We start from the raw sequence: 8,491 nt of genomic DNA, 5'->3' as shown, positions 1-8,491 counted from the left end.
AACGGAAGTACCATCCAACTCAGTTCACTCAATCACTGCAGTCCAGTGGATGGTCATTAAATGTTACGACTGTAACATGACTCACGTGACTCGTTCAGATGCTTAGATTATCTATCCACCGATACAACAAAATGCCACTTAGCATCTGGCAGTTTAGGTTCGCGGAATCGGAGCCATAAATGATACGAAGGCCAGAATCGCTGATGGAATCGATTGCTCATTCCAGCCAAGCGGTCCCGGTGGGGTGATAGGGCCATAACTAAATGTGTTTTAACGATCTGTCAGCGGAAGTGCGTAAACAGCAGGCAGGACACGCGTTCACGGCGAGCACGGTCGGGCGTGAAAATTCTCGTGTTCTGCGATGTAACTGACGGCTGGCAAACGTCGTTGGGTTCAGTGTTTTATCGATTTAAATTTTCCGGCGATCCAACCATCGGCAAGTCAGTCGCATCGGAATTCCAACGAGTGGCTGAGATCGTTGAAAAATTACGTGACAATGTTTAAAATTGGTTACATATTTTTACTGCGAGGGGCGTCGCGTCTCGCCCCCTCGGATCATCCTCAGTCAGTTATTACCTGGCTTGTTGAACATCTTCATTTATAGTCTTCGCCGGAAAAGCTTTTCAACCAAAAAAAAACCATTCCAACTAGCTTCTTGCCGCAGTGAGACTGTTTGCTTTTCCGAGACGCTGTCTAAATAAATCAGCCACTTTGGGAAATTTCAAATTTTCACCCAACCATAGAGGCAATTGATGGTCGTATAATAAAACAAAAAGCAAGAAGCTAAGTGTGTGCTTCCCGTACGCGCCAAGACAAAGACAAATAATATGACATTGATATGAAAATCACGGCTGACGGTGTCTGTCCTTTGGCTGTTTGCGGTGTCGTGCCTACACACATGCGGACGCTGGTATGCCGCTGATGCTGATGGAATGGACCACACAAGAGCACGAATCGGAACCGCACGGAACGGAACGGAAGGAAACCTATTTTATGGGAGGATTAGAGTTGACATGTGGAGTAGAAGATAATTTTGAATCTATGCGTGATACTGCTATCGAGAATTAATTACACATCCATACAAATACATCTTTACGTGACATTAGAAATTTCGCTTTTGGCATGATCCGGATATACAACGCTACAAGTGGTGCTCGGTAAGTTGTGAAATAAACACTTAAAAACAAAGGGTTGTCATTAAGAATGACTTTATTGTTTTTCAATTAGCTTTCCCAGGAAGATCAATACACGAACCTATGTCTGGGGCACTTTCCCTACACCGGAAAAAGTATCTCCCTAACCTGCAAATGACCGTTGATCAATGTATTTTTGTCGTGATGAAGTAAGAAAAAGTTATTGAGAGCCTCATCGGGGCGGTACGGCGAGCCACAAATTTCATGTGGCCATATGAAATCGAAGCTCGATTTATTTGTGTACTTTTTGATTTCTCTCAAAGTGCAATTTGCATTTTAAATCTAAAGACTGTCCCAGAGAGTATGGACGCACTTTGATTTCGCTGTAAATAATTTACAAGTGTTAGATATTCAAATTTTATTCGATATACTGATAATATTAGACTACAACAACAGAATACTATTCTCAACATTTGCTACTTAGCCATTGTAGACTAGCTGGCGCACCTTCTTGCGAACGTTCCTCATTAAATTCCGTACAGACTTCTTGGCGACAAGTTTTGACACTGTTTCCCAATCTTTTTCGAACTGTTGAATGGTTGTTGTAGTGTTTCCTAAGATGTGCCTTCGTTAATGCCCAAAATTCCTCAATTGGTCGAAGTTGTGAGCAATTTGGTGGATTCATGTCTTTTGGGACAAAAGTGACATTTTTGGTAGTATACCATTCTACCGTTGATTTCGAGTAGTGGCAAGAAGCAAGATCTTCCCAGAAGACAACAGGATCCTTGTGGCTTCGAATCATGGGTAGAAGTCGTTTTTGTAAACATTCCTTGATGTATATTTCGCTGTTCATTGAAGCAGTGGCGATGAAAGGTTTCGAAATCTTACCGCAGCTACAAATTGCTTGCCAGACCAGAGCTTTCTTACCAAATTTTTCGACTTCAATCGATGTCTCGGACTGGTTTAACACTTGCCCTTCTCACACCGTATAATATTGTGGTCCCGGCAAGGATTTGAAATCGAGTTTCACGTAGGTTTCGTCGTCTATGATTATGCAGTTCAAATATCCAGCAAGAATAGTATTGTACGACTTTCGAACCCTCGGATTGATCGATGCTTCTTGTTTCGGACTACGTTTTGGTTGTTTCTGCCTCTTATAGGTTCGAAGATTCAAACGTTCTTTAGCACGAAGAACATTTGACCTCGAAGTGCCCACTTGTTTGGCCACATCCCGAACTGAAACCTCCTTCTTTTGTTCGAACGCCTTCAGTATACGTTTATCCAACTGAGGGTTAGCAGGATCTTTATTTCGACCCGTTTTAGGTTTACCCTCAAAGGTGTTATCGTCACCGAACTTCCTGATTGCATTTCGCACGGGTTTTTCACTTACTCCTTCCATTTTTGCTATCTTTCTCAGTGACAGTCCGCGTTCTGTGCACCATTTGTACACAATTTTTCGACGTTGTTCTGCTGAAAGTCCACGCATTTCGAAACAAACTAATGAAAACGAATAAACAACTGCACAAGTGGTTAGAGAAGAGTGTAAACAACAGGACGCAGCCATAAAAATTGACAGATTCTGAACCATTGCGAAATGGCAGCGGTTTTTGGTTGCGTCCATACTTTCTGGGACAGTCTTTAAGACGCTAAACGAATCTATTCAAAATGTATTATTGCTAATTAATCATTCAAGAATTTCTACTATTGGAGTTTCAATTTAATGTAGGCCCCTTTTAAGACTTAGTTCTGATTCCAGCTGCGTCCATGAGTTCAACCAATAGCTAAATTAGAATAAAAATTATGTAATGATACAAACAAACTCGAAACAGTTTATGAAATTATCAACAAAATGTCTGAAAATATCAGCTTATTTTATAATTTATAGAAGTTAATCGTTTGGTTCAAATAATATTTCCGAGTAGATTTCATAATTAATGACGAGTTACCTAAGATGATATTTAAGTAATAAGAGGAATATGTTTTAATAAGTTTAAATCGTTGTGACTATGTTAGAATTAAATTAGGATAAGAATTTTATGTAAAAGTGATGCTACGGCGAAGAAAAACTTATGTAAACTGCCTTAAGAAATTAACGTATTTATGGGAAAAAAAAGAATTTCTACTAATGGGTACGGGTCAGGTTCGGGTTCGAGTCGGGTTCCGGATACTTTCACGAATTTACTTAAATCCTTAAATACTTAAGAAATGGAGAACACCTAGAAAATTGTTTTGTATGGAATTGGAAATTTTCTACTCAATGTATGCTAGATCTTCACTGATTGTTTGACTTGCGAAAAGAAAGATAAGGAGTGTATCGAAAATAAGCTATCCACATACATTTGTGTTGTACGCATGTATTTATGATGGTTTTTTATGCTCAGATCGCAGCATGCTGTGCGTTTGGCTGTCAGCTTTCGATTCTTTACTTGTTTGTGCGATTGAAACTCTGCGTTTTCAAAATGTCGCGCATTGAAAAGGAAGTGGAAATTAAAGTTCTGGACACATGGCTAAGTGAGAAGGGTATTACTATGCGAAAATTGGCGAAGCGGCTTGGAATTCATCATGCCAGTGTTAAAAACATAATTAATAAGTTTGGGGAACATTATTCTTAGGATGAGCTACCAGGAAGAGGCAGAAAACCCGGTTCTTCCAACCCGAAACTGGACCAGAAAGTTGTATCTCTAATCATGAAGAACAAATCAATGTCAATACGTGATTTTGCCAAAACAGCAGGAACGAGTGTCGGAATGGTCCAGCGTATCAAGAGGCGAAATCACCTAAAGACCTACAAGAAGAAGAAAATCTCGGAACAAAGTGTTAAACAGAAGAAGCAAGCAGCAACAAGGGCCCGGAAATTGTATTCGCGTCTTTTGCAGGGTCTGGATGCATGCGTTTTGATGGACGATGAGACTTATGTAAAAGAGGACTCAAAAACTACAAGGATCAACCCCATGGGGCTGCTCGAGCCATTGATGTGGAACAAGGCAACCAAAAATTTTAATGATCGACATTTTCAATTAATCGTCACACTTTTGAATTCGCAAATGCACGAGAGTCTTCTTTGATTGATCTTTATTAGGAACCAACACCGAACAAGCGAACCGAGAATATAGACTCTATTTGACGTGATTTGTATTTGTTTTGTAGCCGATGAAATTACATCAATAGCCCAACTGTATGCAATTAGATGTTTGTATATACTTGCGATACAGATATCGATATTTAAGCTTCTCTTCGCCAAGCTTGTGTTCAAGTTTTGTATGATAGCAGTTATTTTTATAGCGTTAAGTTTCTCTACGATTCTGCGATTTCGGTTAAAGCGATAAACTTTTTCTCATTATCAATCGAGTTCATCTTATATCAATTAGAAATTAATCTTACGCACTCAACATGTACCCTGGGGTAGTTGTCAATTTCTCAGACGAAACGACATAACATGGAATTTCATCCAATCTTGCATGACACAAGATCAGAGCATACCAATTAAAGCTTCAAATCGTTTTATGGCACATTTTGTCTTGCTGTCTAGCAACAACCTACCTCTAGCATGCTACGTTTAGGACTGAAACGTTAGCTATAATTTCGCTTCTATTTATAGATTCCCGTGCTTCAAACAGGTTCAGTTTTGCATCGATTGACCAATCAGAGCGATGCTTTCCCTTTGATATATCGCTTACTCCTTCAAAACCGTCGACTATGGCAGGGAAATCCGATATGCCGGAGATTTTTTGCAGACAAAATAGAACACTGCTCGCTACTAATCAATTTTCAATCAATTATAATTGAAAATACATGGCTATGAACATTCAAATCAATACGTAGAAATATTTCCAATCAAATGGTGACATAATATTAATAATTGATACAAAATTGACTGAGCTGTGATTGTTCAAAACCTGACCACATTTTTACGTGTAGTTTTTTTTGGGGTTTCTAATTTGCACGCCTATATAGAAAACAAAAATGTGTTCCACATTAAAACCCTTCCAGGTCCACAATACTTTACTATCGTCGTTGGGGAGGATGTGAGCGATGCGGACAGGTCGATTCAAGTGGAGAAACTCAATCGGAAGGTACTGGTATGGCCAGCAATATGTTCCTGTGGTTTGAAGTCAACCATTTTTTACACTACCGGAACTATAAATGCAGAAATCTATCGATCTGAGTGTTTCCAGAAGAGATTGCTGCCTTTATATAAGAAGCATAGTACACTTCCACTGTTTTGGCTGGATCTGGCGTCGGCTCACTATGTCAAAACCACTCTCAATTGGCTTGTGGAAAAGGGTATAAATTTCGTTGAGAAAAATATCAATCCACCAAATTGCCCTCAGCTGCGACCCATCGAACGTTACTGGGCAATCGTGAAGAGGGTCTTCAAGAAGACTGGTTAGGCAGCTGGGAACATGCAGGAGTTCAAAAAAAATTGGGCTCGAGCGTCAAAAAAATGCGATGCAACACTTGTCCGGAACTTGATGAAGAGCGTTCGATCAAAAGTTCGAAAATTCGTGAAGGAATAACTTAAATTTCATTCAGGTTTCTTTATGCTCAAGTTTAACTTCGTACAATAAAGGATCAATATTTAGTTTGAATAAAACATCGTTTTTTATCATAATTTGAAAGAAAAATTTGTGGATAGCTTATTTTCGATACACTCCTTACGAATACTTGATTGTTATTAAAATCGTTTGAACGCAACGCACTGTTTTGTACGAATGCCCATGTGCGCCGCTATTTCGAACCATATGGTTGAATAAGGGCACCAAATGAACAGCATACATGTTTCCTAAGTAATTTTCCGGTTTATAAACTCCCAAGCAGCAATTAATACTTGTTATAATTGGCATGTTTCACAATTGCTTCAGGTTGGCTATTTCTGTTAGATATGTGTGTGATTTTCAATTGGATTCCAAACAAGATGAAACAATCGATTCCAGGCGGAACCAGTAGATGCATTTGGAACTCACAATGAATTTCGACTCAAATTTCGGAGAACTTTACTGAGAAGCGGAGTTTTCAAACACAGCTCAGACGAATTGTACTGGTGCACGCTGGCAACGCAAATCGCTGTTAAAAAGTGTTCTAACAATGAAATTCTTTTACACCTATCTGATGTGGGTGTGGGTTTCGGTGTGTGTGATCATATTTCCGAGGGAATGTAGTAAAAATTATGTTGATACGTTAGTTACAACAAGAGATATTCACGATCAAAAACTTACCACTCTCTCAAAAGGTTAATTTTAAAAAGAAGCCCCATAGTGAAGCAATGTGATTTTTCCCCCACCTGTTTCTAACACATTGATAGTGAAGTAGATCACGACAAAATCTCCGAAGCTGTGCTAAATACTGTGCCACCTTCTAAATTTTGTTAGTTGATGGGAAAACGAACCACACTCGCGTCACGGTAATAAATGTTTTCCTCAATTAATTTATTGTTATTTTAGTTTGTTTTGTGCACTCTTGAAACATATTGATTGCAGCGAATACCAATGAAGCAACCCAGGTCAACATCTCGAATGCGTGCGATCCCACGCTAGAAAAGCAAATAATAAATGAAATTATTTCTTATTTTTTTGTGCTGCTTGCCAACGTCGAAAGTTTCACTCGCTAAGCAGATTACGAATTGTTCAGGATTCGCAATTGGTTCTGACAGAACAATTCTATTTAGTAAAAATAAAATTCTCGTTATGCATTCCTAGCTGAGCTGTGCGCTCAGCTCACAGCCATGAATTGCGTGTTGTGTTTGGAAGAAAAAACACACTGGATTGAGTTCACTTGCGGTAAACAACCAATTTTCCGACATTGCTTGACAACACAAAATCCCGAAAATTGAAATATCAAATTATCATGCGCTAATTTTTCTGTAATGGTTTAACTTCCTTACTTTCTAGCGAACAACGGAAACCTCAATTGTTGTTCGTTTGTTTGTTTTAGACAACATCTCACTTTTTAGCCTACTTCGAAACCTCCCATTCGGGAAACTCGATGAAACATCTTGCACCGCAAAGCTCATGCGGAAATTCTTTACATGCTTGTACGGGAGAGCATCCATTTCCGAACAAAATAGCAAAAATGGCATCTAATACCAGTAGGCTGCGATAACAACTTTGTCACTCGCACAAACAGAACCGAATGGATATTCAGATGTAATCTTTCTTCGCAGCATTGGCAGAGACGGCAACGAGTCGACTGGCAACGGCATACGGAAAACATCCGACTCGATTCTGGAACGTGCCGGTCTCAAATTCATGCCTGGTTCATGTTAGTGGCAAACCAGAGCTCTACTAATAAGCTACAACTGACAGGAACATGTGTTTGATGCTCTAAATTTATCCGCTGAATATGATATTGCTGTTGGTGAAGGGATGCTTGCATGTTTCTTTTCATGAACGGGTGAGAAAAAAGCCGATCATGTTCAGGCGTGATTTTCAAAGAAAAAGACATTGACAAAAGACTGGCGTTGACAACTGGAAATACCTGAGTAATAAAGTAATTTGGATCGCTGCTACGCTTGGTAACTCCAAATTCGCTATTAAAAGCTGTACTAAAAAGTTGAAGCACTCTAAAAAATACCTTTCTCATATCACTCATATTCTGTTCCCCAGTACATAACACTTTGGTATTTTTCAAAATACTTTCCTTTGATTCTTGAAAGAAAACGAAAAAAAGTTTGTTCGAGCTTCAACTAGTATTATCGAAACAGTTTGAAATTTTGAACACAATCCCTCCTGAAATTCCGGATCCGGGGGTCGAATGTATACGAAATTCAATAGTACCCTGTAGTTTTTTTTCGTAAATATTATTCGATGTTTTGGCATTAAAAATGCCTTACTCTTCGCTATATGGGGCCGGGTGTCAATTAAAAGTTTCAAAAATAGTCGCGTAACTTTTTTGTGTCATAATTTTGAACGTTAATAACTCGGTCATTTGTTGATGGATTGTTATAATTTAACAACCAATCGATTCGAAAACATTTAACTTAAACTTATGAGCTAACTTCATTTGAATATTTCAATTGTATACCATTGAAAAATTGGTTTGAATTGAGTATTTTATTTTGGTTCTCTGGTAACTATCAGGCCAATTTAGAATTATCGGCGATAGATTTTTCGGATTTAACTTGCAGCGCTTGTTCCTCGATGATTTCCTAATTTAAATGGTTCCAAAGCTTCAATATTGTAAGCTTAAAAATGTTTTAATTTGTCAACGGATCTGTTTGCATACTTAAATCTCCATTCCCATACGAACAAAACGTGACAATATGACTGAACAAGTTGTTGTCCCACCAGGAATTAAATGCTTCAAAAGATTCAAAATTAAATTCTGAAACTTATTTAAAAGCAGCCTTCTCGGTTTAGTAG

The sequence above is a fragment of the Malaya genurostris genome, chromosome 2 (genome assembly GCF_030247185.1).
Source record: "Malaya genurostris strain Urasoe2022 chromosome 2, Malgen_1.1, whole genome shotgun sequence".
NCBI classification, from domain to species: domain Eukaryota; kingdom Metazoa; phylum Arthropoda; class Insecta; order Diptera; family Culicidae; genus Malaya; species Malaya genurostris.
This window is presented reverse-complemented; position numbering follows the sequence as displayed.